The following is a 23,665-nucleotide window of genomic DNA, read 5'->3' as shown; positions in this document are numbered from 1 at the left end:
TGTGGAGTCAAGTGTGCTGCGTTCACTGTCACTGTGTTGCGACAACGACATGAAAACATCCCTTTATCTCCTTCAATCCTCACACTGCTTTGGTGAGGTTGTCTGTGCTTTGTTTCACCGTCTAACGGCACTTTTTCTGGCTGGAGACCTGCAGTCAGTGGTGGAAAGTCATTGAAAAGTCCAAATCTTTTGCCCCAAAGTTACCAGGAGGGGGTTGTAGCCTCTTATCATTCCTCCAAACGATAGTCCTGCAGACTCTGGACCAATCAGAAGGCCCCACTGACAGTGGGACCCTCAGTGATGGGAACTGTGTGGAGAACCGGTGCTTTCCCCCCGACAGCTTTGTGTTATCGCTTCTCGGCCTTTTGGCTAAGATCAAGTGTAGTATCTGTTCTTATCAGTTTAATATCTGATACGTCCCCTACCCGGGGACCATATATTAAATTGATTTTTGGAACAGGGAGATGGAATAGGGGCTTGCTCCGTCCACTCCACGCATCGACCTGGTATTGCAGCACCTCCAGGAACGGTGCACCCCACACCAGTGTGTTCAACGTCAACTAAGTTATCAAGTGGTAAAGGAGCTCCTGCTTTGTGCTTGAGTCTTATAGTTATGAGCCTATAGTTACTGATCTGCTGACTTTTTTTTGTGTCTTCATGCAGCTGTGGAGTCAAGTGTGCTGCGTTCACTGTCACTGTGTTGCGACAACGACATGAAAACATCCCTTTATCTCCTTCAATCCTCACACTGCTTTGGTGAGGTTGTCTGTGCTTTGTTTCACCGTCTACACTTTTTCTGGCTGGAGACCAGCAGTCAGTGGTGGAAAGTCATTGAAAAGTCCAAATCTTTTGCCCCAAAGTTACCAGGAGGGGGTTGTAGCCTCTTATCATTCCTCCAAACGATAGTCCTGCAGACTCTGGACCAATCAGAAGGCCCCACTGACAGTGGGACCCTCAGTGATGGGAACTGTGTGGAGAACCGGTGCTTTCCCCCCGACAGCTTTGTGTTATCGCTTCTCGGCCTTTTGGCTAAGATCAAGTGTAGTATCTGTTCTTATCAGTTTAATATCTGATACGTCCCCTACCCGGGGACCATATATTAAATTGATTTTTGGAACAGGGAGATGGAATAGGGGCTTGCTCCGTCCACTCCACGCATCGACCTGGTATTGCAGCACCTCCAGGAACGGTGCACCCCACACCAGTGTGTTCAACGTCAACTAAGTTATCAAGTGGTAAAGGAGCTCCTGCTTTGTGCTTGAGTCTTATAGTTATGAGCCTATAGTTACTGATCTGCTGACTTTTTTTTGTGTCTTCATGCAGCTGTGGAGTCAAGTGTGCTGCGTTCACTGTCACTGTGTTGCGACAACGACATGAAAACATCCCTTTATCTCCTTCAATCCTCACACTGCTTTGGTGAGGTTGTCTGTGCTTTGTTTCACCGTCTACACTTTTTCTGGCTGGAGACCAGCAGTCAGTGGTGGAAAGTCATTGAAAAGTCCAAATCTTTTGCCCCAAAGTTACCAGGAGGGGGTTGTAGCCTCTTATCATTCCTCCAAACGATAGTCCTGCAGACTCTGGACCAATCAGAAGGCCCCACTGACAGTGGGACCCTCAGTGATGGGAACTGTGTGGAGAACCGGTGCTTTCCCCCCGACAGCTTTGTGTTATCGCTTCTCGGCCTTTTGGCTAAGATCAAGTGTAGTATCTGTTCTTATCAGTTTAATATCTGATACGTCCCCTACCCGGGGACCATATATTAAATTGATTTTTGGAACAGGGAGATGGAATAGGGGCTTGCTCCGTCCACTCCACGCATCGACCTGGTATTGCAGCACCTCCAGGAACGGTGCACCCCACACCAGTGTGTTCAACGTCAACTAAGTTATCAAGTGGTAGAGAAGAGCGGGCTCTCTTAAAGGAGCTCCTGCTTTGTGCTTGAGTCTTCCTCAAGTTATGAGCCTATAGTTATTGATCTGCTTACTTTTTTTTGTGTCTTCATGCAGCTGTGGAGTCAAGTGTGCTGCGTTCACTGTCACTGTGTTGCGACAACGACATGAAAACATCCCTTTATCTCCTTCAATCCTCACACTGCTTTGGTGAGGTTGTCTGTGCTTTGTTTCACCGTCTAACGGCACTTTTTCTGGCTGGAGACCTGCAGTCAGTGGTGGAAAGTCATTGAAAAGTCCAAATCTTTTGCCCCAAAGTTACCAGGAGGGGGTTGTAGCCTCTTATCATTCCTCCAAACGATAGTCCTGCAGACTCTGGACCAATCAGAAGGCCCCACTGACAGTGGGACCCTCAGGGATGGGAACTGTGTGGAGAACCGGTGCTTTCCCCCCGACAGCTTTGTGTTATCGCTTCTCGGCCTTTTGGCTTAGACAGCGGTCGCCTCCTGTTAGTGGTAGAATCTCTGCCTGTTGTGGCATTGGTTGTTGCCATTACCTGGGAGGATATTCCTTTTTTCCTAGTTTGATCACTTGCAACTCATTTGTTGTTGCAAGTCTTTCAAACTAGGAATACATTGGCCCAGGGCACTGGTCTTTTGACTTTGATCCAGCAAAAAAAAACCACCACAAGGTAAGTTTTTTAGTTGCTCCTTTTAGACCCAGCGCAATTTTTTTGTGTTGAGTCACTTTTAGTACCTTTTATCTCGGCATCTCTTGTTTTACCCTTTTGTACGTTATTTATACATTTTAAGTGGTTTTTAGGACTTTTAAGGTTTTAGCTTGTGGTGCCTCCACCATGTCGGCCAACCATGCCGGCATGCGGAGGCACCACAGTGTCCGCTTCAGTTTTAATATCAGAGATGGAAAACTTTTCTACATGTCAAGACTAGATTTCTCGCGAAAATTGATCCAAGGAACTCTAAATTTCAATGCAGAAGATTTAAATTGTATTTTGACACTACCTTTTAACAAAGGATTTGATGTGAGTTTTCGAAATGCTCTGCTTTTACGGGACTTTTGGACACGCTTCGAAAATGTGAAAATCCAGTTTTCCGCTTTCACCGTTGAGAAACTGACTGACAATGCCTCAAAAACGGTCATTGTCAGGATGTTCAATGAAACTGTGAATGCTGAAGACATTATGTCATGGCTGGGTAGATACTGCACGGTTAAAGGCCAGGCTATCAAGGTAAAAGACGAAGATGGTATTTGGAACTGCGCCTGGAGGGTCCCCATTCAACAATGGCAGGACCCTCAGGGCTTTCAGGGCCTGAAACATCTACCATCTATGATAGTTCTGGGAAATAACCGAGGCTATATCCATTACCAGGGTCAGCCCAAGCTGTGCCGCAAGTGTGGCGAGCTTGGACACCTGGCAGAAGCGTGTACGCAGATCATTTGTGGCAAATGTAGAGAAATTGGGCACACTTTCGAGGAGTGCACCAATGGCAGAAAGTGCAATCTTTGCGGAGAATCAAATCACCTCTTCAGAGATTGCCCAAAGTCTTTTGCCAACAAACTGAAAGCAGCAAGGAAAACAGAAAATGGCAGAGAAGAGGCAGTTGGAGAGCTAATTGAGGAGGCTGGGCCAGAAAATTCAAATCTCCCGCCAAATCCTCTGACTGGAGAACAGGTGTCAGGTGAGGCGGGAGTGGGGGAGGGGCCTGCAACGGCCCCAGAAATGGAAAGTTCCGTGGAAGAGGAGGGGCCGATGCAGGCAGAAGGCGGAGCTAACCCAGAAAATGAAGTCGACAAATCACAAGATGAAAGCGATGATGCCCCCCTCCCCAATGCCCAGCAGGCCAAGAGGCCTCTGTCGGAATTGTCCTCCGAGTCTCCAGTAGTCTTGGAGAAGAGGGGGAGAGCTGGGGTCCACTCAGACAGTTCACCTGTGGAGGAGGAGCCCAGAGTCTTCCCCTCCGATTCCCCAAATGAGGTCTCCTTTTTAACAATAGCTCTGCAATCAACCCCGAAGGACTCAAAACTCAATGCAACCCTGCGTCAGAGGCCAACACCCAGAGTCCGACGGGGGAATAGAGCTGAACCCCTTCACCCTTCACCTGTAGGAGTGAAGGAAGAGCTCAATTCGCAAGAAATCACATAACTGCCTTTTAAGACATTTTAAATTTGTTAATCCTTTTAGTCTTTTAAAATGTCATACCTGTTGTTTTTAACCATACTCATGACACTCACCTTCTCGACAATAAATGTGAGGAGTGTGAAGTCGAGAGTTAGAGCCCAGAGTGTTTTATCCTTCCTTTATTCTTGTAAGTCAGATGTGTTTTTAATTCAAGAATGTGGACTACCATTTTTTAATCAATACAGACAGTGGGAGGAGATGTGGCCACATCCATCAATGTGGAGTGGCTCAAACGAAAATAAAAATGATGGAGTGGCCATTTTAATCAAAAACCCCCAAGTTCTGGTGAAGGGCAGCACTGTGGTGAGAGATGGTAGGGCACTTTTAGCACATTTGACTTTTATGGGACAGGATCTTAACCTCTTAAATATTTATGGTTTTAACGACAAAAATGACAGATATGACCTTTTAGAAGACTTGCAGTCCCACATGTTAGGTAGGGTACCATTAGTTGTAGGAGGCGATTTTAACTGTATTTTAAGTAGGAAAGACAGAAAGAGTGCAGGGGAAGATTTTAGAGTAGACAAAACATCGGTTTTATTACAGGGCATATGCAGGGATTTTAAACTACTGGACTGTTTTAAAACCATGCATCCCAGAGAGGAGGGCTTCACCTGGTTCAGTGGTGATGGCACCAGAGCCTCTCGCATAGATTTTGTTTTAACAAGGGATTGCCCGCCAACCGATGCTAGATTGACTCCTGTCTTCTTTTCTGATCACCTCATGCTGTCCTGCACCCTTTCACTCCCCGTGGGTGTGACTTTAGGAAGTGGTCTGTGGAAGCTCAACTGCTCCCTTTTAGAAGATACGGAGTTAGTCAGTCAGTATAGGGAGCAGTACTGCGAGTGGCAGACCCTTCAAGACTTTTACGAGACACGTGCACACTGGTGGGAAATGGTGAAGGGAAAGACCCAGACTTTCTTTAGACAGGCAGGTAAGAGGAAGAAGAATAGGGAGAACAGACACATGATGGGACTGCAAAAGCGACTACAACGCTATTTTAAACTAAATCAGGAAGGTATGGATTTTAATGAAGAAATAGAACAAATCAAAAAAGAGATGTCCTTTTTAGCAGAAATTAAAAGTAAAGGTATCATTTTAAGAAGTCGAGAACAAGAACGAGAGGAAGGAGAGAAATGCACAAGGTACTTTTTTAAGAAAATTATAAGTAAAAGAGGGACAATCTCCAAGCTGACAAGAGAAAATGGATGCACAGCAAACACAACAGAGGAAATTACAGCAACCATCGAACGTTTTTATGAAGACTTGTACAAAGAAAAAACTATTGAAATGGATACCATGCGAGAAGTTTTGCTTTTTATTGAAAAAACCGTGAAAGACAGCGTGCTTTTAACCCAAGATTTTACCATTTTAGAGTTAAATAAATGTATTTTGAGTTTTAAGAAAGGGAAGTCCCCAGGACAAGACGGGCTTCCCCTGGAATTTTATTTAACCTTTTGGGATATCTTAGCACCTGACCTGCTTGCGGTTTTTACTGACTTTGAAGGACTCGACCGACTTCCTGATAGTTTTAGAGTAGGGATAGTGACACTCCTGCACAAACACAAAGACAAGACTGACTTGAAGAACTGGAGACCTATCACGCTTTTAAATTTTGACTGTAAACTTTTTAGTAAACTTTTAGCCTCACGTATGTCTTTGTTTTTAGGGGAGGTGATCCACCCGGATCAAGCCTGTGCCATCCCGGGGAGGAAGATCACCGACAGCCTCGTACTGATCCGAGACACCATCTGTTATGCGAGAGACAGAAACATTCGGCTAGTAGTCCTAAATTTAGATTTTGAGAAAGCCTTTGATCGGGTCTCGCACCAGTACCTTTTCCAAGTACTGCAAAAAGTGGGGTTCCCAGACAGGTTCATAGCTTGGGTGGGTTTGCTGTACCGAAGTATCACCAGCAAATTTCTTGTTAACGGGCATCTGACAAAAGCAGTGGACATTAACTGCGGTGTCCGTCAGGGTTGTCCGTTATCTGCCCTCCTCTATGTCATCTGCGTGGAACCTTTGGCACAAATCTTGAGAAGGGACAAACGGATCAATGGGGTGGGAGTTCCGGGGAGCGGGGGACTTACAACTAAATGTGTTTTATACATGGACGACGTGAACGTTTTATGCACTGACCTTTTATCGGTCAACAGGACGCTGGACTTGACTGACTGGTTCGGACTGGCCTCTGGGTCTAAATTAAATAGAGACAAGACCCAAGCCCAACTTTACGGACCATGGACAGCGACTGAGACGACAGGACTCCCCCTGACCATGACCCAGACTGAACAAAAAATATTGGGGATTAAATTTGATAGGGAGGGGGGAGGCACTACAAACTGGCCAGACGTGGTAGGGAAAGTTAGGCAGAGACTAGGTTACTGGGGACTTAGAGGACTGACCATGGAAGGAAAGGTTTTAATCATCAAAGCAGTGATTTTACCGTTGCTTTTACTCCTCACCTCGGTTTTTATCCCACCCAGAAGAGTGCTTTTAGACCTGGAGCGAGAAATGTTTTATTTCCTGTGGGGCTCCAAGTGGGAACGAATCAAAAGAGAACAGATGAAAAGACCAAAAGAGAAAGGAGGAAAAGGAGTCCCGGACTTTTATCTGTTTTTAGGATGCAGATATATAGCAACCCACATCACTGCTGCCACAGCCCCATCCGGAAACCCCAAAACTGCAGCCATGACACGCTTCTGGATGGGGTCATACCTGAGACGATTAAAGCTTTTACCCAGTGATCTTAGAATACCAGTGTCTTTTAACCTGCCACCAGCCTTTGCTTTTATCCAGAAGTTTTTAAGACATTTTAACTTGGAACAGGAGGACTTGCATGTTTTAACAAACCACCGCTCTATGATCTCTGTTGTGCAGGAGCGGGAACCAGTGAGTCCAGTGCGCAGGCTGGCATTCGGCGACCCGTCCACAGTCTGGAGAAACGTCAACCATCCCGCTCTCCCAAACAGACTCCGGGACCTGTCATGGATGGTGGCTCATGAGGTTCTCCCAGTCAGGTCCGTCATGCACTCCCGGGGCATGTCAGCGCACTCAACCTGCCCCCGGCCCGGGTGTGGCGAGCCCGAGTCGGTGAGGCATCTGCTCTGGGAGTGCAGCGCTGCTGTCGACCAGTGGGCAACGGCCAGCTCCTTAAAATTCCCGTACTTACCAGCAAAGGAGGTCCTCACAGCACAGCTGGTGCTGTACGGGGTGAGCCAAGCAAACATGGAACGTAAAGACTTTGCCAAGCAGTGGCTCACCCTAGCCGCCATCAAAGACGCCATATGGACCTCCAGAAATTTGCTGGTAAGAAAGCACATGCAGATCCCCCCCGTGGCTGTGATCCGGATGGCCGCAGCAACGGTCCATGCGGCCGGTGCTGCAGGCGGCGGGCCTAGGACACAGCCACAAAGAAGAATCGCCTCTGTGCCCATTCGGACGAAGGAGCTGGAGCTACACGGGAAAAGGTCAAAGCAGCGGCGGCCTGGCTCTCCGGGTGAGGCAGGTGGGAAGGAGCGATAGGGTGAGGACCTCCTCTGAGCACCTCCACAGGTTCCCGAGAGACCTACTGTTTGGGGGAGCGGAATGAGTTACCCTTGGTAGCGACTCACTGCGCTCCTGCACAGCAAGAGAGAGCCTTTTAACAAATGCACCTCCTTTTTAAAGACTTTTAACACGGACACTCTTTGAAACCTTTGATGTACACATAACTGATGACTGTTTTTATCTGTAACATCTTCACTGTTTTTTAATTTACTGCTGTGTTTTTTTTTTTACAGATAATTATTTATTTAACGGTCAATTAATTTGTATTTTAGGGTTTTAAGAGTGTTAGTGTTTTTAAGAAAGTTGATACCAAACACTTTGGAAATGTCATGTTTTACATGTTTTTTACCTGTGATCAATTTTTGGAACAATATTTATTTATTGTTTTAGATATTGTTGTACAGGTTACACATCGCTGTCTTAAGTGTAACTTATTCTTAAAGTTTCTATGAAGTGCATCTGTATCAATAAACATTTTCGAAAGAAAAAATCTGTTCTTATCAGTTTAATATCTGATACGTCCCCTACCCGGGGACCATATATTAAATTGATTTTTGGAACAGGGAGATGGAATAGGGGCTTGCTCCGTCCACTCCACGCATCGACCTGGTATTGCAGCACCTCCAGGAACGGTGCACCCCACACCACTGTGTTCAACGTCAACTAAGTTATCAAGTGGTAAAGGAGCTCCTGCTTTGTGCTTGAGTCTTATAGTTATGAGCCTATAGTTACTGATCTGCTGACTTTTTTTTGTGTCTTCATGCAGCTGTGGAGTCAAGTGTGCTGCGTTCACTGTCACTGTGTTGCGACAACGACATGAAAACATCCCTTTATCTCCTTCAATCCTCACACTGCTTTGGTGAGGTTGTCTGTGCTTTGTTTCACCGTCTAACGGTACTTTTTCTGGCTGGAGACCTGCAGTCAGTGGTGGAAAGTCATTGAAAAGTCCAAATCTTTTGCCCCAAAGTTACCAGGAGGGGGTTGTAGCCTCTTATCATTCCTCCAAACGATAGTCCTGCAGACTCTGGACCAATCAGAAGGCCCCACTGACAGTGGGACCCTCAGGGATGGGAACTGTGTGGAGAACCGGTGCTTTCCCCCCGACAGCTTTGTGTTATCGCTTCTCGGCCTTTTGGCTAAGATCAAGTGTAGTATCTGTTCTTATCAGTTTAATATCTGATACGTCCCCTACCCGGGGACCATATATTAAATTGATTTTTGGAACAGGGAGATGGAATAGGGGCTTGCTCCGTCCACTCCACGCATCGACCTGGTATTGCAGCACCTCCAGGAACGGTGCACCCCACACCAGTGTGTTCAACGTCAACTAAGTTATCAAGTGGTAAAGGAGCTCCTGCTTTGTGCTTGAGTCTTATAGTTATGAGCCTATAGTTACTGATCTGCTGACTTTTTTTTGTGTCTTCATGCAGCTGTGGAGTCAAGTGTGCTGCGTTCACTGTCACTGTGTTGCGACAACGACATGAAAACATCCCTTTATCTCCTTCAATCCTCACACTGCTTTGGTGAGGTTGTCTGTGCTTTGTTTCACCGTCTAACGGCACTTTTTCTGGCTGGAGACCTGCAGTCAGTGGTGGAAAGTCATTGAAAAGTCCAAATCTTTTGCCCCAAAGTTACCAGGAGGGGGTTGTAGCCTCTTATCATTCCTCCAAACGATAGTCCTGCAGACTCTGGACCAATCAGAAGGCCCCACTGACAGTGGGACCCTCAGTGATGGGAACTGTGTGGAGAACCGGTGCTTTCCCCCCGACAGCTTTGTGTTATCGCTTCTCGGCCTTTTGGCTAAGATCAAGTGTAGTATCTGTTCTTATCAGTTTAATATCTGATACGTCCCCTACCCGGGGACCATATATTAAATTGATTTTTGGAACAGGGAGATGGAATAGGGGCTTGCTCCGTCCACTCCACGCATCGACCTGGTATTGCAGCACCTCCAGGAACGGTGCACCCCACACGCAGTTCAACGTCAACTAAGTTATCAAGTGGTAGAGAAGAGCGGGCTCTCTTAAAGGAGCTCCTGCTTTGTGCTTGAGTCTTCCTCAAGTTATGAGCCTATAGTTATTGATCTGCTGACTTTTTTTTGTGTCTTCATGCAGCTGTGGAGTCAAGTGTGCTGCGTTCACTGTCACTGTGTTGCGACAACGACATGAAAACATCCCTTTATCTCCTTCAATCCTCACACTGCTTTGGTGAGGTTGTCTGTGCTTTGTTTCACCGTCTAACGGCACTTTTTCTGGCTGGAGACCTGCAGTCAGTGGTGGAAAGTCATTGAAAAGTCCAAATCTTTTGCCCCAAAGTTACCAGGAGGGGGTTGTAGCCTCTTATCATTCCTCCAAACGATTGTCCTGCAGACTCTGGCCAATCAGAAGGCCCCACTGACAGTGGGACCCTCAGTGATGGGAACTGTGTGGAGAACCGGTGCTTTCCCCCCGACAGCTTTGTGTTATCGCTTCTCGGCCTTTTGGCTAAGATCAAGTGTAGTATCTGTTCTTATCAGTTTAATATCTGATACGTCCCCTACCCGGGGACCATATATTAAATTGATTTTTGGAACAGGGAGATGGAATAGGGGCTTGCTCCGTCCACTTCACGCATCGACCTGGTATTGCAGCACCTCCAGGAACGGTGCACCCCACACCAGTGTGTTCAACGTCAACTAAGTTATCAAGTGGTAGAGAAGAGCGGGCTCTCTTAAAGGAGCTCCTGCTTTGTGCTTGAGTCTTCCTCAAGTTATGAGCCTATAGTTATTGATCTGCTGACTTTTTTTTGTGTCTTCATGCAGCTGTGGAGTCAAGTGTGCTGCGTTCACTGTCACTGTGTTGCGACAACGACATGAAAACATCCCTTTATCTCCTTCAATCCTCACACTGCTTTGGTGAGGTTGTCTGTGCTTTGTTTCACCGTCTAACGGCACTTTTTCTGGCTGGAGACCTGCAGTCAGTGGTGGAAAGTCATTGAAAAGTCCAAATCTTTTGCCCCAAAGTTACCAGCAGGGGGTTGTAGCCTCTTATCATTCCTCCAAACGATAGTCCTGCAGACTCTGGACCAATCAGAAGGCCCCACTGACAGTGGGACCCTCAGGGATGGGAACTGTGTGGAGAACCGGTGCTTTCCCCCCGACAGCTTTGTGTTATCGCTTCTCGGCCTTTTGGCTAAGATCAAGTGTAGTATCTGTTCTTATCAGTTTAATATCTGATACGTCCCCTACCCGGGGACCATATATTAAATTGATTTTTGGAACAGGGAGATGGAATAGGGGCTTGCTCCGTCCACTCCACGCATCGACCTGGTATTGCAGCACCTCCAGGAACGGTGCACCCCACACCAGTGTGTTCAACGTCAACTAAGTTATCAAGTGGTAAAGGAGCTCCTGCTTTGTGCTTGAGTCTTCCTCAAGTTATGAGCCTATAGTTACTGATCTGCTGACTTTTTTTTGTGTCTTCATGCAGCTGTGGAGTCAAGTGTGCTGCGTTCACTGTCACTGTGTTGCGACAACGACATGAAAACATCCCTTTATCTCCTTCAATCCTCACACTGCTTTGGTGAGGTTGTCTGTGCTTTGTTTCACCGTCTACACTTTTTCTGGCTGGAGACCAGCAGTCAGTGGTGGAAAGTCATTGAAAAGTCCAAATCTTTTGCCCCAAAGTTACCAGGAGGGGGTTGTAGCCTCTTATCATTCCTCCAAACGATAGTCCTGCAGACTCTGGACCAATCAGAAGGCCCCACTGACAGTGGGACCCTCAGTGATGGGAACTGTGTGGAGAACCGGTGCTTTCCCCCCGACAGCTTTGTGTTATCGCTTCTCGGCCTTTTGGCTAAGATCAAGTGTAGTATCTGTTCTTATCAGTTTAATATCTGATACGTCCCCTACCCGGGGACCATATATTAAATTGATTTTTGGAACAGGGAGATGGAATAGGGGCTTGCTCCGTCCACTCCACGCATCGACCTGGTATTGCAGCACCTCCAGGAACGGTGCACCCCACACCAGTGTGTTCAACGTCAACTAAGTTATCAAGTGGTAGAGAAGAGCGGGCTCTCTTAAAGGAGCTCCTGCTTTGTGCTTGAGTCTTCCTCAAGTTATGAGCCTATAGTTATTGATCTGCTGACTTTTTTTTGTGTCTTCATGCAGCTGTGGAGTCAAGTGTGCTGCGTTCACTGTCACTGTGTTGCGACAACGACATGAAAACATCCCTTTATCTCCTTCAATCCTCACACTGCTTTGGTGAGGTTGTCTGTGCTTTGTTTCACCGTCTAACGGCACTTTTTCTGGCTGGAGACCTGCAGTCAGTGGTGGAAAGTCATTGAAAAGTCCAAATCTTTTGCCCCAAAGTTACCAGGAGGGGGTTGTAGCCTCTTATCATTCCTCCAAACGATTGTCCTGCAGACTCTGGCCAATCAGAAGGCCCCACTGACAGTGGGACCCTCAGGGATGGGAACTGTGTGGAGAACCGGTGCTTTCCCCCCGACAGCTTTGTGTTATCGCTTCTCGGCCTTTTGGCTAAGATCAAGTGTAGTATCTGTTCTTATCAGTTTAATATCTGATACGTCCCCTACCCGGGGACCATATATTAAATTGATTTTTGGAACAGGGAGATGGAATAGGGGCTTGCTCCGTCCACTCCACGCATCGACCTGGTATTGCAGCACCTCCAGGAACGGTGCACCCCACACCAGTGTGTTCAACGTCAACTAAGTTATCAAGTGGTAGAGAAGAGCGGGCTCTCTTAAAGGAGCTCCTGCTTTGTGCTTGAGTCTTCCTCAAGTTATGAGCCTATAGTTATTGATCTGCTGACTTTTTTTTGTGTCTTCATGCAGCTGTGGAGTCAAGTGTGCTGCGTTCACTGTCACTGTGTTGCGACAACGACATGAAAACATCCCTTTATCTCCTTCAATCCTCACACTGCTTTGGTGAGGTTGTCTGTGCTTTGTTTCACCGTCTACACTTTTTCTGGCTGGAGACCTGCAGTCAGTGGTGGAAAGTCATTGAAAAGTCCAAATCTTTTGCCCCAAAGTTACCAGGAGGGGGTTGTAGCCTCTTATCATTCCTCCAAACGATAGTCCTGCAGACTCTGGACCAATCAGAAGGCCCCACTGACAGTGGGACCCTCAGGGATGGGAACTGTGTGGAGAACCGGTGCTTTCCCCCCGACAGCTTTGTGTTATCGCTTCTCGGCCTTTTGGCTAAGATCAAGTGTAGTATCTGTTCTTATCAGTTTAATATCTGATACGTCCCCTACCCGGGGACCATATATTAAATTGATTTTTGGAACAGGGAGATGGAATAGGGGCTTGCTCCGTCCACTCCACGCATCGACCTGGTATTGCAGCACCTCCAGGAACGGTGCACCCCACACCAGTGTGTTCAACGTCAACTAAGTTATCAAGTGGTAAAGGAGCTCCTGCTTTGTGCTTGAGTCTTCCTCAAGTTATGAGCCTATAGTTATTGATCTGCTTACTTTTTTTTGTGTCTTCATGCAGCTGTGGAGTCAAGTGTGCTGCGTTCACTGTCACTGTGTTGCGACAACGACATGAAAACATCCCTTTATCTCCTTCAATCCTCACACTGCTTTGGTGAGGTTGTCTGTGCTTTGTTTCACCGTCTAACGGCACTTTTTCTGGCTGGAGACCTGCAGTCAGTGGTGGAAAGTCATTGAAAAGTCCAAATCTTTTGCCCCAAAGTTACCAGGAGGGGGTTGTAGCCTCTTATCATTCCTCCAAACGATAGTCCTGCAGACTCTGGACCAATCAGAAGGCCCCACTGACAGTGGGACCCTCAGGGATGGGAACTGTGTGGAGAACCGGTGCTTTCCCCCCGACAGCTTTGTGTTATCGCTTCTCGGCCTTTTGGCTTAGACAGCGGTCGCCTCCTGTTAGTGGTAGAATCTCTGCCTGTTGTGGCATTGGTTGTTGCCATTACCTGGGAGGATATTCCTTTTTTCCTAGTTTGATCACTTGCAACTCATTTGTTGTTGCAAGTCTTTCAAACTAGGAATACATTGGCCCAGGGCACTGGTCTTTTGACTTTGATCCAGCAAAAAAAAACCACCACAAGGTAAGTTTTTTAGTTGCTCCTTTTAGACCCAGCGCAATTTTTTTGTGTTGAGTCACTTTTAGTACCTTTTATCTCGGCATCTCTTGTTTTACCCTTTTGTACGTTATTTATACATTTTAAGTGGTTTTTAGGACTTTTAAGGTTTTAGCTTGTGGTGCCTCCACCATGTCGGCCAACCATGCCGGCATGCGGAGGCACCACAGTGTCCGCTTCAGTTTTAATATCAGAGATGGAAAACTTTTCTACATGTCAAGACTAGATTTCTCGCGAAAATTGATCCAAGGAACTCTAAATTTCAATGCAGAAGATTTAAATTGTATTTTGACACTACCTTTTAACAAAGGATTTGATGTGAGTTTTCGAAATGCTCTGCTTTTACGGGACTTTTGGACACGCTTCGAAAATGTGAAAATCCAGTTTTCCGCTTTCACCGTTGAGAAACTGACTGACAATGCCTCAAAAACGGTCATTGTCAGGATGTTCAATGAAACTGTGAATGCTGAAGACATTATGTCATGGCTGGGTAGATACTGCACGGTTAAAGGCCAGGCTATCAAGGTAAAAGACGAAGATGGTATTTGGAACTGCGCCTGGAGGGTCCCCATTCAACAATGGCAGGACCCTCAGGGCTTTCAGGGCCTGAAACATCTACCATCTATGATAGTTCTGGGAAATAACCGAGGCTATATCCATTACCAGGGTCAGCCCAAGCTGTGCCGCAAGTGTGGCGAGCTTGGACACCTGGCAGAAGCGTGTACGCAGATCATTTGTGGCAAATGTAGAGAAATTGGGCACACTTTCGAGGAGTGCACCAATGGCAGAAAGTGCAATCTTTGCGGAGAATCAAATCACCTCTTCAGAGATTGCCCAAAGTCTTTTGCCAACAAACTGAAAGCAGCAAGGAAAACAGAAAATGGCAGAGAAGAGGCAGTTGGAGAGCTAATTGAGGAGGCTGGGCCAGAAAATTCAAATCTCCCGCCAAATCCTCTGACTGGAGAACAGGTGTCAGGTGAGGCGGGAGTGGGGGAGGGGCCTGCAACGGCCCCAGAAATGGAAAGTTCCGTGGAAGAGGAGGGGCCGATGCAGGCAGAAGGCGGAGCTAACCCAGAAAATGAAGTCGACAAATCACAAGATGAAAGCGATGATGCCCCCCTCCCCAATGCCCAGCAGGCCAAGAGGCCTCTGTCGGAATTGTCCTCCGAGTCTCCAGTAGTCTTGGAGAAGAGGGGGAGAGCTGGGGTCCACTCAGACAGTTCACCTGTGGAGGAGGAGCCCAGAGTCTTCCCCTCCGATTCCCCAAATGAGGTCTCCTTTTTAACAATAGCTCTGCAATCAACCCCGAAGGACTCAAAACTCAATGCAACCCTGCGTCAGAGGCCAACACCCAGAGTCCGACGGGGGAATAGAGCTGAACCCCTTCACCCTTCACCTGTAGGAGTGAAGGAAGAGCTCAATTCGCAAGAAATCACATAACTGCCTTTTAAGACATTTTAAATTTGTTAATCCTTTTAGTCTTTTAAAATGTCATACCTGTTGTTTTTAACCATACTCATGACACTCACCTTCTCGACAATAAATGTGAGGAGTGTGAAGTCGAGAGTTAGAGCCCAGAGTGTTTTATCCTTCCTTTATTCTTGTAAGTCAGATGTGTTTTTAATTCAAGAATGTGGACTACCATTTTTTAATCAATACAGACAGTGGGAGGAGATGTGGCCACATCCATCAATGTGGAGTGGCTCAAACGAAAATAAAAATGATGGAGTGGCCATTTTAATCAAAAACCCCCAAGTTCTGGTGAAGGGCAGCACTGTGGTGAGAGATGGTAGGGCACTTTTAGCACATTTGACTTTTATGGGACAGGATCTTAACCTCTTAAATATTTATGGTTTTAACGACAAAAATGACAGATATGACCTTTTAGAAGACTTGCAGTCCCACATGTTAGGTAGGGTACCATTAGTTGTAGGAGGCGATTTTAACTGTATTTTAAGTAGGAAAGACAGAAAGAGTGCAGGGGAAGATTTTAGAGTAGACAAAACATCGGTTTTATTACAGGGCATATGCAGGGATTTTAAACTACTGGACTGTTTTAAAACCATGCATCCCAGAGAGGAGGGCTTCACCTGGTTCAGTGGTGATGGCACCAGAGCCTCTCGCATAGATTTTGTTTTAACAAGGGATTGCCCGCCAACCGATGCTAGATTGACTCCTGTCTTCTTTTCTGATCACCTCATGCTGTCCTGCACCCTTTCACTCCCCGTGGGTGTGACTTTAGGAAGTGGTCTGTGGAAGCTCAACTGCTCCCTTTTAGAAGATACGGAGTTAGTCAGTCAGTATAGGGAGCAGTACTGCGAGTGGCAGACCCTTCAAGACTTTTACGAGACACGTGCACACTGGTGGGAAATGGTGAAGGGAAAGACCCAGACTTTCTTTAGACAGGCAGGTAAGAGGAAGAAGAATAGGGAGAACAGACACATGATGGGACTGCAAAAGCGACTACAACGCTATTTTAAACTAAATCAGGAAGGTATGGATTTTAATGAAGAAATAGAACAAATCAAAAAAGAGATGTCCTTTTTAGCAGAAATTAAAAGTAAAGGTATCATTTTAAGAAGTCGAGAACAAGAACGAGAGGAAGGAGAGAAATGCACAAGGTACTTTTTTAAGAAAATTATAAGTAAAAGAGGGACAATCTCCAAGCTGACAAGAGAAAATGGATGCACAGCAAACACAACAGAGGAAATTACAGCAACCATCGAACGTTTTTATGAAGACTTGTACAAAGAAAAAACTATTGAAATGGATACCATGCGAGAAGTTTTGCTTTTTATTGAAAAAACCGTGAAAGACAGCGTGCTTTTAACCCAAGATTTTACCATTTTAGAGTTAAATAAATGTATTTTGAGTTTTAAGAAAGGGAAGTCCCCAGGACAAGACGGGCTTCCCCTGGAATTTTATTTAACCTTTTGGGATATCTTAGCACCTGACCTGCTTGCGGTTTTTACTGACTTTGAAGGACTCGACCGACTTCCTGATAGTTTTAGAGTAGGGATAGTGACACTCCTGCACAAACACAAAGACAAGACTGACTTGAAGAACTGGAGACCTATCACGCTTTTAAATTTTGACTGTAAACTTTTTAGTAAACTTTTAGCCTCACGTATGTCTTTGTTTTTAGGGGAGGTGATCCACCCGGATCAAGCCTGTGCCATCCCGGGGAGGAAGATCACCGACAGCCTCGTACTGATCCGAGACACCATCTGTTATGCGAGAGACAGAAACATTCGGCTAGTAGTCCTAAATTTAGATTTTGAGAAAGCCTTTGATCGGGTCTCGCACCAGTACCTTTTCCAAGTACTGCAAAAAGTGGGGTTCCCAGACAGGTTCATAGCTTGGGTGGGTTTGCTGTACCGAAGTATCACCAGCAAATTTCTTGTTAACGGGCATCTGACAAAAGCAGTGGACATTAACTGCGGTGTCCGTCAGGGTTGTCCGTTATCTGCCCTCCTCTATGTCATCTGCGTGGAACCTTTGGCACAAATCTTGAGAAGGGACAAACGGATCAATGGGGTGGGAGTTCCGGGGAGCGGGGGACTTACAACTAAATGTGTTTTATACATGGACGACGTGAACGTTTTATGCACTGACCTTTTATCGGTCAACAGGACGCTGGACTTGACTGACTGGTTCGGACTGGCCTCTGGGTCTAAATTAAATAGAGACAAGACCCAAGCCCAACTTTACGGACCATGGACAGCGACTGAGACGACAGGACTCCCCCTGACCATGACCCAGACTGAACAAAAAATATTGGGGATTAAATTTGATAGGGAGGGGGGAGGCACTACAAACTGGCCAGACGTGGTAGGGAAAGTTAGGCAGAGACTAGGTTACTGGGGACTTAGAGGACTGACCATGGAAGGAAAGGTTTTAATCATCAAAGCAGTGATTTTACCGTTGCTTTTACTCCTCACCTCGGTTTTTATCCCACCCAGAAGAGTGCTTTTAGACCTGGAGCGAGAAATGTTTTATTTCCTGTGGGGCTCCAAGTGGGAACGAATCAAAAGAGAACAGATGAAAAGACCAAAAGAGAAAGGAGGAAAAGGAGTCCCGGACTTTTATCTGTTTTTAGGATGCAGATATATAGCAACCCACATCACTGCTGCCACAGCCCCATCCGGAAACCCCAAAACTGCAGCCATGACACGCTTCTGGATGGGGTCATACCTGAGACGATTAAAGCTTTTACCCAGTGATCTTAGAATACCAGTGTCTTTTAACCTGCCACCAGCCTTTGCTTTTATCCAGAAGTTTTTAAGACATTTTAACTTGGAACAGGAGGACTTGCATGTTTTAACAAACCACCGCTCTATGATCTCTGTTGTGCAGGAGCGGGAACCAGTGAGTCCAGTGCGCAGGCTGGCATTCGGCGACCCGTCCACAGTCTGGAGAAACGTCAACCATCCCGCTCTCCCAAACAGACTCCGGGACCTGTCATGGATGGTGGCTCATGAGGTTCTCCCAGTCAGGTCCGTCATGCACTCCCGGGGCATGTCAGCGCACTCAACCTGCCCCCGGCCCGGGTGTGGCGAGCCCGAGTCGGTGAGGCATCTGCTCTGGGAGTGCAGCGCTGCTGTCGACCAGTGGGCAACGGCCAGCTCCTTAAAATTCCCGTACTTACCAGCAAAGGAGGTCCTCACAGCACAGCTGGTGCTGTACGGGGTGAGCCAAGCAAACATGGAACGTAAAGACTTTGCCAAGCAGTGGCTCACCCTAGCCGCCATCAAAGACGCCATATGGACCTCCAGAAATTTGCTGGTAAGAAAGCACATGCAGATCCCCCCCGTGGCTGTGATCCGGATGGCCGCAGCAACGGTCCATGCGGCCGGTGCTGCAGGCGGCGGGCCTAGGACACAGCCACAAAGAAGAATCGCCTCTGTGCCCATTCGGACGAAGGAGCTGGAGCTACACGGGAAAAGGTCAAAGCAGCGGCGGCCTGGCTCTCCGGGTGAGGCAGGTGGGAAGGAGCGATAGGGTGAGGACCTCCTCTGAGCACCTCCACAGGTTCCCGAGAGACCTACTGTTTGGGGGAGCGGAATGAGTTACCCTTGGTAGCGACTCACTGCGCTCCTGCACAGCAAGAGAGAGCCTTTTAACAAATGCACCTCCTTTTTAAAGACTTTTAACACGGACACTCTTTGAAACCTTTGATGTACACATAACTGATGACTGTTTTTATCTGTAACATCTTCACTGTTTTTTAATTTACTGCTGTGTTTTTTTTTTTACAGATAATTATTTATTTAACGGTCAATTAATTTGTATTTTAGGGTTTTAAGAGTGTTAGTGTTTTTAAGAAAGTTGATACCAAACACTTTGGAAATGTCATGTTTTACATGTTTTTTACCTGTGATCAATTTTTGGAACAATATTTATTTATTGTTTTAGATATTGTTGTACAGGTTACACATCGCTGTCTTAAGTGTAACTTATTCTTAAAGTTTCTATGAAGTGCATCTGTATCAATAAACATTTTCGAAAGAAAAAATCTGTTCTTATCAGTTTAATATCTGATACGTCCCCTACCCGGGGACCATATATTAAATTGATTTTTGGAACAGGGAGATGGAATAGGGGCTTGCTCCGTCCACTCCACGCATCGACCTGGTATTGCAGCACCTCCAGGAACGGTGCACCCCACACCACTGTGTTCAACGTCAACTAAGTTATCAAGTGGTAAAGGAGCTCCTGCTTTGTGCTTGAGTCTTATAGTTATGAGCCTATAGTTACTGATCTGCTGACTTTTTTTTGTGTCTTCATGCAGCTGTGGAGTCAAGTGTGCTGCGTTCACTGTCACTGTGTTGCGACAACGACATGAAAACATCCCTTTATCTCCTTCAATCCTCACACTGCTTTGGTGAGGTTGTCTGTGCTTTGTTTCACCGTCTAACGGTACTTTTTCTGGCTGGAGACCTGCAGTCAGTGGTGGAAAGTCATTGAAAAGTCCAAATCTTTTGCCCCAAAGTTACCAGGAGGGGGTTGTAGCCTCTTATCATTCCTCCAAACGATAGTCCTGCAGACTCTGGACCAATCAGAAGGCCCCACTGACAGTGGGACCCTCAGGGATGGGAACTGTGTGGAGAACCGGTGCTTTCCCCCCGACAGCTTTGTGTTATCGCTTCTCGGCCTTTTGGCTAAGATCAAGTGTAGTATCTGTTCTTATCAGTTTAATATCTGATACGTCCCCTACCCGGGGACCATATATTAAATTGATTTTTGGAACAGGGAGATGGAATAGGGGCTTGCTCCGTCCACTCCACGCATCGACCTGGTATTGCAGCACCTCCAGGAACGGTGCACCCCACACCAGTGTGTTCAACGTCAACTAAGTTATCAAGTGGTAAAGGAGCTCCTGCTTTGTGCTTGAGTCTTATAGTTATGAGCCTATAGTTACTGATCTGCTGACTTTTTTTTGTGTCTTCATGCAGCTGTGGAGTCAAGTGTGCTGCGTTCACTGTCACTGTGTTGCGACAACGACATGAAAACATCCCTTTATCTCCTTCAATCCTCACACTGCTTTGGTGAGGTTGTCTGTGCTTTGTTTCACCGTCTAACGGCACTTTTTCTGGCTGGAGACCTGCAGTCAGTGGTGGAAAGTCATTGAAAAGTCCAAATCTTTTGCCCCAAAGTTACCAGGAGGGGGTTGTAGCCTCTTATCATTCCTCCAAACGATAGTCCTGCAGACTCTGGACCAATCAGAAGGCCCCACTGACAGTGGGACCCTCAGTGATGGGAACTGTGTGGAGAACCGGTGCTTTCCCCCCGACAGCTTTGTGTTATCGCTTCTCGGCCTTTTGGCTAAGATCAAGTGTAGTATCTGTTCTTATCAGTTTAATATCTGATACGTCCCCTACCCGGGGACCATATATTAAATTGATTTTTGGAACAGGGAGATGGAATAGGGGCTTGCTCCGTCCACTCCACGCATCGACCTGGTATTGCAGCACCTCCAGGAACGGTGCACCCCACACGCAGTTCAACGTCAACTAAGTTATCAAGTGGTAGAGAAGAGCGGGCTCTCTTAAAGGAGCTCCTGCTTTGTGCTTGAGTCTTCCTCAAGTTATGAGCCTATAGTTATTGATCTGCTGACTTTTTTTTGTGTCTTCATGCAGCTGTGGAGTCAAGTGTGCTGCGTTCACTGTCACTGTGTTGCGACAACGACATGAAAACATCCCTTTATCTCCTTCAATCCTCACACTGCTTTGGTGAGGTTGTCTGTGCTTTGTTTCACCGTCTAACGGCACTTTTTCTGGCTGGAGACCTGCAGTCAGTGGTGGAAAGTCATTGAAAAGTCCAAATCTTTTGCCCCAAAGTTACCAGGAGGGGGTTGTAGCCTCTTATCATTCCTCCAAACGATTGTCCTGCAGACTCTGGCCAATCAGAAGGCCCCACTGACAGTGGGACCCTCAGTGATGGGAACTGTGTGGAGAACCGGTGCTTTCCCCCCGACAGCTTTGTGTTATCGCTTCTCGGCCTTTTGGCTAAGATCAAGTGTAGTATCTGTTCTTATCAGTTTAATATCTGATACGTCCCCTACCCGGGGACCATATATTAAATTGATTTTTGGAACAGGGAGATGGAATAGGGGCTTGCTCCGTCCACTTCACGCATCGACCTGGTATTGCAGCACCTCCAGGAACGGTGCACCCCACACCAGTGTGTTCAACGTCAACTAAGTTATCAAGTGGTAGAGAAGAGCGGGCTCTCTTAAAGGAGCTCCTGCTTTGTGCTTGAGTCTTCCTCAAGTTATGAGCCTATAGTTATTGATCTGCTGACTTTTTTTTGTGTCTTCATGCAGCTGTGGAGTCAAGTGTGCTGCGTTCACTGTCACTGTGTTGCGACAACGACATGAAAACATCCCTTTATCTCCTTCAATCCTCACACTGCTTTGGTGAGGTTGTCTGTGCTTTGTTTCACCGTCTAACGGCACTTTTTCTGGCTGGAGACCTGCAGTCAGTGGTGGAAAGTCATTGAAAAGTCCAAATCTTTTGCCCCAAAGTTACCAGCAGGGGGTTGTAGCCTCTTATCATTCCTCCAAACGATAGTCCTGCAGACTCTGGACCAATCAGAAGGCCCCACTGACAGTGGGACCCTCAGGGATGGGAACTGTGTGGAGAACCGGTGCTTTCCCCCCGACAGCTTTGTGTTATCGCTTCTCGGCCTTTTGGCTAAGATCAAGTGTAGTATCTGTTCTTATCAGTTTAATATCTGATACGTCCCCTACCCGGGGACCATATATTAAATTGATTTTTGGAACAGGGAGATGGAATAGGGGCTTGCTCCGTCCACTCCACGCATCGACCTGGTATTGCAGCACCTCCAGGAACGGTGCACCCCACACCAGTGTGTTCAACGTCAACTAAGTTATCAAGTGGTAAAGGAGCTCCTGCTTTGTGCTTGAGTCTTCCTCAAGTTATGAGCCTATAGTTACTGATCTGCTGACTTTTTTTTGTGTCTTCATGCAGCTGTGGAGTCAAGTGTGCTGCGTTCACTGTCACTGTGTTGCGACAACGACATGAAAACATCCCTTTATCTCCTTCAATCCTCACACTGCTTTGGTGAGGTTGTCTGTGCTTTGTTTCACCGTCTACACTTTTTCTGGCTGGAGACCAGCAGTCAGTGGTGGAAAGTCATTGAAAAGTCCAAATCTTTTGCCCCAAAGTTACCAGGAGGGGGTTGTAGCCTCTTATCATTCCTCCAAACGATAGTCCTGCAGACTCTGGACCAATCAGAAGGCCCCACTGACAGTGGGACCCTCAGTGATGGGAACTGTGTGGAGAACCGGTGCTTTCCCCCCGACAGCTTTGTGTTATCGCTTCTCGGCCTTTTGGCTAAGATCAAGTGTAGTATCTGTTCTTATCAGTTTAATATCTGATACGTCCCCTACCCGGGGACCATATATTAAATTGATTTTTGGAACAGGGAGATGGAATAGGGGCTTGCTCCGTCCACTCCACGCATCGACCTGGTATTGCAGCACCTCCAGGAACGGTGCACCCCACACCAGTGTGTTCAACGTCAACTAAGTTATCAAGTGGTAGAGAAGAGCGGGCTCTCTTAAAGGAGCTCCTGCTTTGTGCTTGAGTCTTCCTCAAGTTATGAGCCTATAGTTATTGATCTGCTGACTTTTTTTTGTGTCTTCATGCAGCTGTGGAGTCAAGTGTGCTGCGTTCACTGTCACTGTGTTGCGACAACGACATGAAAACATCCCTTTATCTCCTTCAATCCTCACACTGCTTTGGTGAGGTTGTCTGTGCTTTGTTTCACCGTCTAACGGCACTTTTTCTGGCTGGAGACCTGCAGTCAGTGGTGGAAAGTCATTGAAAAGTCCAAATCTTTTGCCCCAAAGTTACCAGGAGGGGGTTGTAGCCTCTTATCATTCCTCCAAACGATTGTCCTGCAGACTCTGGCCAATCAGAAGGCCCCACTGACAGTGGGACCCTCAGGGATGGGAACTGTGTGGAGAACCGGTGCTTTCCCCCCGACAGCTTTGTGTTATCGCTTCTCGGCCTTTTGGCTAAGATCAAGTGTAGTATCTGTTCTTATCAGTTTAATATCTGATACGTCCCCTACCCGGGGACCATATATTAAATTGATTTTTGGAACAGGGAGATGGAATAGGGGCTTGCTCCGTCCACTCCACGCATCGACCTGGTATTGCAGCACCTCCAGGAACGGTGCACCCCACACCAGTGTGTTCAACGTCAACTAAGTTATCAAGTGGTAGAGAAGAGCGGGCTCTCTTAAAGGAGCTCCTGCTTTGTGCTTGAGTCTTCCTCAAGTTATGAGCCTATAGTTATTGATCTGCTGACTTTTTTTTGTGTCTTCATGCAGCTGTGGAGTCAAGTGTGCTGCGTTCACTGTCACTGTGTTGCGACAACGACATGAAAACAT

General features: G+C 46.8%; 16 non-coding genes and 2 pseudogenes across 16 annotated transcripts; all 18 read left to right on the top strand.

Moving 5' to 3' along the window:
• Nucleotides 1-349: 349 nt before the first annotated feature.
• LOC139200655 (U2 spliceosomal RNA) lies at nucleotides 350-540 on the top strand. The gene has a single exon (XR_011584214.1). It is a non-coding gene; the product is annotated as a U2 spliceosomal RNA (small nuclear RNA).
• A 469-nt stretch (nucleotides 541-1,009) lies between these two features.
• LOC139200654 (U2 spliceosomal RNA) lies at nucleotides 1,010-1,200 on the top strand. The gene has a single exon (XR_011584213.1). It is a non-coding gene; the product is annotated as a U2 spliceosomal RNA (small nuclear RNA).
• A 469-nt stretch (nucleotides 1,201-1,669) lies between these two features.
• LOC139200653 (U2 spliceosomal RNA) lies at nucleotides 1,670-1,860 on the top strand. The gene has a single exon (XR_011584212.1). It is a non-coding gene; the product is annotated as a U2 spliceosomal RNA (small nuclear RNA).
• A 6,249-nt stretch (nucleotides 1,861-8,109) lies between these two features.
• On the top strand, nucleotides 8,110-8,281 carry LOC139200696 (U2 spliceosomal RNA; annotated as a pseudogene).
• Nucleotides 8,282-8,754: 473 nt separating this feature from the next.
• Nucleotides 8,755-8,945, top strand: LOC139200652 (U2 spliceosomal RNA). Its single transcript, XR_011584211.1, has one exon. It is a non-coding gene; the product is annotated as a U2 spliceosomal RNA (small nuclear RNA).
• Nucleotides 8,946-9,418: 473 nt separating this feature from the next.
• On the top strand, nucleotides 9,419-9,609 carry LOC139200651 (U2 spliceosomal RNA). Its single transcript, XR_011584210.1, has one exon. It is a non-coding gene; the product is annotated as a U2 spliceosomal RNA (small nuclear RNA).
• A 492-nt stretch (nucleotides 9,610-10,101) lies between these two features.
• Nucleotides 10,102-10,292, top strand: LOC139200687 (U2 spliceosomal RNA). The gene has a single exon (XR_011584243.1). It is a non-coding gene; the product is annotated as a U2 spliceosomal RNA (small nuclear RNA).
• A 496-nt stretch (nucleotides 10,293-10,788) lies between these two features.
• LOC139200650 (U2 spliceosomal RNA) lies at nucleotides 10,789-10,979 on the top strand. The gene has a single exon (XR_011584209.1). It is a non-coding gene; the product is annotated as a U2 spliceosomal RNA (small nuclear RNA).
• Nucleotides 10,980-11,451: 472 nt separating this feature from the next.
• Nucleotides 11,452-11,642, top strand: LOC139200649 (U2 spliceosomal RNA). Its single transcript, XR_011584208.1, has one exon. It is a non-coding gene; the product is annotated as a U2 spliceosomal RNA (small nuclear RNA).
• A 495-nt stretch (nucleotides 11,643-12,137) lies between these two features.
• On the top strand, nucleotides 12,138-12,328 carry LOC139200648 (U2 spliceosomal RNA). The gene has a single exon (XR_011584207.1). It is a non-coding gene; the product is annotated as a U2 spliceosomal RNA (small nuclear RNA).
• Nucleotides 12,329-12,820: 492 nt separating this feature from the next.
• On the top strand, nucleotides 12,821-13,011 carry LOC139200647 (U2 spliceosomal RNA). Its single transcript, XR_011584206.1, has one exon. It is a non-coding gene; the product is annotated as a U2 spliceosomal RNA (small nuclear RNA).
• A 6,229-nt stretch (nucleotides 13,012-19,240) lies between these two features.
• LOC139200695 (U2 spliceosomal RNA) lies at nucleotides 19,241-19,412 on the top strand (annotated as a pseudogene).
• Nucleotides 19,413-19,885: 473 nt separating this feature from the next.
• Nucleotides 19,886-20,076, top strand: LOC139200646 (U2 spliceosomal RNA). The gene has a single exon (XR_011584205.1). It is a non-coding gene; the product is annotated as a U2 spliceosomal RNA (small nuclear RNA).
• Nucleotides 20,077-20,549: 473 nt separating this feature from the next.
• LOC139200644 (U2 spliceosomal RNA) lies at nucleotides 20,550-20,740 on the top strand. Its single transcript, XR_011584203.1, has one exon. It is a non-coding gene; the product is annotated as a U2 spliceosomal RNA (small nuclear RNA).
• Nucleotides 20,741-21,232: 492 nt separating this feature from the next.
• On the top strand, nucleotides 21,233-21,423 carry LOC139200686 (U2 spliceosomal RNA). The gene has a single exon (XR_011584242.1). It is a non-coding gene; the product is annotated as a U2 spliceosomal RNA (small nuclear RNA).
• Nucleotides 21,424-21,919: 496 nt separating this feature from the next.
• On the top strand, nucleotides 21,920-22,110 carry LOC139200643 (U2 spliceosomal RNA). The gene has a single exon (XR_011584202.1). It is a non-coding gene; the product is annotated as a U2 spliceosomal RNA (small nuclear RNA).
• A 472-nt stretch (nucleotides 22,111-22,582) lies between these two features.
• Nucleotides 22,583-22,773, top strand: LOC139200642 (U2 spliceosomal RNA). Its single transcript, XR_011584201.1, has one exon. It is a non-coding gene; the product is annotated as a U2 spliceosomal RNA (small nuclear RNA).
• A 495-nt stretch (nucleotides 22,774-23,268) lies between these two features.
• On the top strand, nucleotides 23,269-23,459 carry LOC139200641 (U2 spliceosomal RNA). Its single transcript, XR_011584200.1, has one exon. It is a non-coding gene; the product is annotated as a U2 spliceosomal RNA (small nuclear RNA).
• The last annotated feature ends 206 nt before the right edge of the window (nucleotides 23,460-23,665 follow it).

Source organism: Pempheris klunzingeri, chromosome 4 (genome assembly GCF_042242105.1).
Source record: "Pempheris klunzingeri isolate RE-2024b chromosome 4, fPemKlu1.hap1, whole genome shotgun sequence".
Classification (NCBI taxonomy): domain Eukaryota; kingdom Metazoa; phylum Chordata; class Actinopteri; order Acropomatiformes; family Pempheridae; genus Pempheris; species Pempheris klunzingeri.
Note: the sequence above shows the minus strand (reverse complement) of the source record. Positions and strands in the feature narration are given on the sequence as shown.